This window comes from Papilio polytes, unplaced genomic scaffold, assembly GCF_000836215.1.
Source record: "Papilio polytes unplaced genomic scaffold, Ppol_1.0 DF822289.1, whole genome shotgun sequence".
NCBI lineage: Eukaryota > Metazoa > Arthropoda > Insecta > Lepidoptera > Papilionidae > Papilio > Papilio polytes.
The window spans coordinates 2,597,116-2,601,529 of NW_013526915.1; the positions used below are offsets into that span (position 1 = coordinate 2,597,116).

General features: G+C 33.3%; 1 long non-coding RNA gene across 1 annotated transcript; it reads left to right on the forward strand.

Annotated features, from left to right (window-relative positions):
* Nucleotides 1-2,982: 2,982 nt before the first annotated feature.
* LOC106106258 lies at nucleotides 2,983-4,201 on the forward strand. Its single transcript, XR_001225791.1, has 3 exons — nucleotides 2,983-3,238; nucleotides 3,583-3,731; nucleotides 4,113-4,201. It is a non-coding gene; the product is annotated as an uncharacterized LOC106106258 (long non-coding RNA).
* The last annotated feature ends 213 nt before the right edge of the window (nucleotides 4,202-4,414 follow it).

The window sequence follows — 4,414 nt, forward strand, 5'->3', positions numbered from 1 at the left end:
CGTTGCGAATGTCAAGGGGTCGAGGGACGATATGAAACTTGTAACTACTAAGTAGATATTCATGTACAATCGCGAATAATGATTATATACTTTCTTATTATTGTTAGATAAGTTGTCGATTAATGTGTACTCTTATTTATAAACGAATGAAAGATATTGACTAGTAATATAAATTATTTATTAAACAAAATGTCTGTTATTTTCCTTTCACTTGTATTCATTTGAGATAAGCACAATATAAGCTGGAGGCTGGAGTTCGCACTGCGGTGGCTGTTGGAAGCAACAATACATAATTATCTTTAACATTTCATCACACATTGTTGACGGTTATGCATATTTACAAGTTTACGGTTGTTATTACCCTGAATGAAAAATACGGATTTTCTTCGTCCAAATTGTTGCAGTTTTTTTTCTTGTCATTACATATATCAGAAAATATTATTAAAGAAAGGAACAGGAAATATCTTCTTTTTCTGGCTGACTGATCAACATTGAGTTAGTTAATTTACATGGTCAGGACTACAGCAGACTACTGCGTATGCTACATTTAGTCCACTTTTACTTAAACTGTATGACAGTTAACTATTAGGAATATCTTTTCTAGTTGTTAAACTTAGAAATTCTACTGTGGCAGAACAATTAGTGTTAGTCTTTTTGGGTGTCACGTTACTGTCCACGCGTAGTACCGTTGAAAACAGTAAACAAGCCATTTAATGACGAATGTCAAGTTATTTATAATCCTTTACTCAATTTGCCGCTTAAAGGTTAAATATATTGATAAAGATATGCATAAAATGTTCCGTTTCTGGAATCAGAGCAGGTCGATTAAAATTTCATATAGGTTATAGGCGTAAATGCATTGTAACGAGTTTTATTGAAAAGATGGATGGATTTTTGTTAGTGTTTGTAGACTAAAATGCTCAACGGATCGCGATATAATAGTTTTTTCATAAATGTAGAAGATAGGAAGAAAACATAGGTTACTTTTGTTTTTTTTTTAAATACCTCGTTAAAGAAGTCTCGAACGAAAGCTAGTATTATAATAAAACTAGCTGTTCCCGTGCGACTTCATCCGCATGAAATTTTTAAAATATTATTTAATCGTTTTCATGTGTTAAATCATCAATTGCAAATGTCAAAATGGCATGACATGATGACAAACTTGCTTCCTTGATGTTGGCAGCAACTTATGGTTTCTTTCCCACATAAGGGTTTTTGGCCAAAATATTTACCCCCTAAGTTTAATAGCGTTGAAATATATAGCCTAAAGCGTGACGCAAGTGTAAAGCTTTTTATTTAAAAAAGACTTATTCAAAAATATGGTGTAGATGCTGACATCTTAGGCAACAAAGAAGTGTGTGTTTACGCTTTATTATAATAGTATACATATAGATGAAATGATAACTAGCATTTATGAAGCTTCGCTGCTTTTTCTTCAGTATTAAATAATAAACGCTATGAAGGCATGAAATATTTCCAGACTATTAACATTTTCCCGCCCATATTGATATGATTATTTTATTATGCATGTTATTTGGTTTAAAATCGTTTACTTACAGTGGTAGCGTAAAATATAAATGTAATAAACACATAACTGATTTGTTATGTCCTTCTACAATTAGGACAAAATTTCTTTTCAACTATAAATATTAAAAGTTAACGTAATTCTTCGTACTTCGGTTGTTGAAGCCTTATTGTGTTGACCTTATATACTAAAAAGTAAAATAATAATATGAAATATTTTGTAATAGCATCGGTTTTGCTTATTGTTGGTAAGTTTATATATAATATATAATTTAACAGTGGTAGAGCACGAATGGGCCGGCTCACCCGATGTAATACCACGACCACACAGAAGACAGGCGTGAAGTGGAAGCAATTCCGCGTTTCGTCTGATGAGTGTGGCGCCGGAGGCCTAATTTTAGTCCCTTTCCCTTTCCACCCCTTTCTTAAAAGGGAAGGATGGGAAGGAAAAGTGGATTTGGCGGTGGAGAAGAGGCATAGGAAGGGGAAATATCCTCTTTATGTGCGTCTCCTTCTCCGTCAATTAAGGGTAGGCAACGCCTCTGTAATTGCGGATGTTTATGGGCAGCGGTCGCTTTCCATTTCGGTGGATTCAGGTGGTCGCTTGCTCGTTTGCCACCGTATATTATAAAAAAAAATTATCTATTCAAATATTACGAATATGTTTAACTTGTTATGAGTATTTAGCCTATGTTAAAAAGTCTTAATGTGATTTTTATTTAGTCATTGTAGTGTAGTCTAATACGCACTGAATAATTAATTCGTTAACAATTCAACTCCAAGCAACACTGAGATAGTGTTTTTTCTTGAATCTCACTTTAGAATTAGTGTTTTGATTTAAGAAATATTTAAAAACTAAACAACCGTGCGTAGTATTTAAAATTACAATTCATTATTACATTTTTAATACTTTACAGATTCTAATAATTTAAGGTAGTAACAAAGACATCTATAACATAATTCAATAAAATAAAATCTGACTTTTTATATCTTTTTTTAACTTTCAGGTATGTCGATGATGCCCGAAGCCGGTCGGGTCAGACGCCAAGTATCAGGTATAGTTAATTAAATTAATTTTTAATTTATCGAACTTTTATAGACCAGCTTTCGCCCGCGACTCCGACCGTGTTGAATTTAAAAAAGAAAACAAGTGAAAAAAGTGCCTATGTGTTCTTCCAGACTATCCTCTACTTCTATAACAAATTTCATCAAAATCCGTTCAGTCGTTTAGGCTACAAACTCTAACAAACATCCATCCATTCATCTAAATATTCGCATTTATAATATTTAGAATGATAAAATGACCATATTCAAAAATAGCAATTCGCAATATTTACGTATAATTGTAATGCCAATTGTTTATTTTTATGAAAGATACGTCTTAAAAAACTTACGGTTCTTGAAGAACGCCGCAAAAACCGGTACCGAAGGGAAAAAAACATGAACCGAAAAAAACAAAAGACACAGTGTTCTATTGATTTCGTTGCTTGCTGTAAGCAGTTAAATCTGTGTAAAAGTGGGTTCACTTTGGATCCAGTTTGGTTTTGTTGTCAGCTAAAGGTGTTACATAAACGAAACGCTTTAACCAAATTTAACTCTTTATAGATCTGTTAAGATATCATGATTCGCGATGTGACGTACCTGTGGCATTTCGTTCAATTGTGCTCTTGTGTGTGCCAACGGCATGTTAAGCTTGTGTTGCCACGGGATAAGGGTAAGCACTTTTTTACTGAAATTATTTGTAAATTTTTTCTCATTTCTTAATATTTTTAACCATTCAAGGTAAGCTTGAAAATCTTGTGTTAGGATATGGTTCATGATAATAGTCGAGGCGGGATTCGAACCCTCGACCGCAAGATAGCTAGCCCGTACCCAAATCCTTAACAAATTCAGTGCCAACGGCGCTGCAAGTTCGCTTTCTTACGCTACAATTCTTGCGGCACACGTGTTGTGTTGTTGGATACTAAGGAAGTATTTTAATGTAGAAAATAAACTAACTTGTTCATTCTAATTATTTTTAATTTTTAATCTACCTGATATTAATCGATTCATTTGCAGGGTTTACAAAACTGTACGCCATTATCATCTAGTGTTCTTGATCGACTTCTCAACCAACACCAAGTACAACCCCTTAACGACGATGGCCTATTGCGTCTCTATAGATCTGTGGCTTCCAATGCCACAGAAGCTAAAAAGTAAATGAAGAGGTATGTACGACTAGAGGCGATTTGAGCAAAGTTTAAAATAATATTGTTTAAAAATAGATGTGAGTGATGAGTGATGTTGAAAAAGCATGAAGCATGGTTGGAACGGGTTGAAAGGACGAATGAAATATTAAGGAAGGGAATTTATAATGCAAAAGTGCATGGCAGTGTGACGGGGGCATCCCAAACGGACTTGTATCGTTCAGATTGATGAAATACCAACTTGCTTGTATATATGTGTACATGTCTGAATGTAAGAGATAAGGGTGTGTCAGGATCGAGTTAAATGGATGTGTGTATGATTGTCGATGTTTTTAAAAATATATTAACTACAAGTATAAAGAACTAGCTCATAATACAAGCTTAACTAAATCTTTATTTCAGATTCACCAATGCTATGAATTGCAGCCCTGGTTCGACAAAAAAAGTTGAATTCATTTAAATTATTTGTCTGCTGAAATCATGAAATAAACTTTTAAACTTAAATTTTATCTTTAATTTGAGATTTAGGGAATAATTTTATCGATTTAAAACCGTATTTTTTAATGTAAGGAAGTAATACAGTTACTGCGTCAATCAAGAAACTGTCTCTGTTATTTCAAGCACTTATAATCTACACAATATAAAGAGGAAAGATTTGTATTTTTTTATGCATTGAAATAACTCAAAAACTACGAAAAATCCTT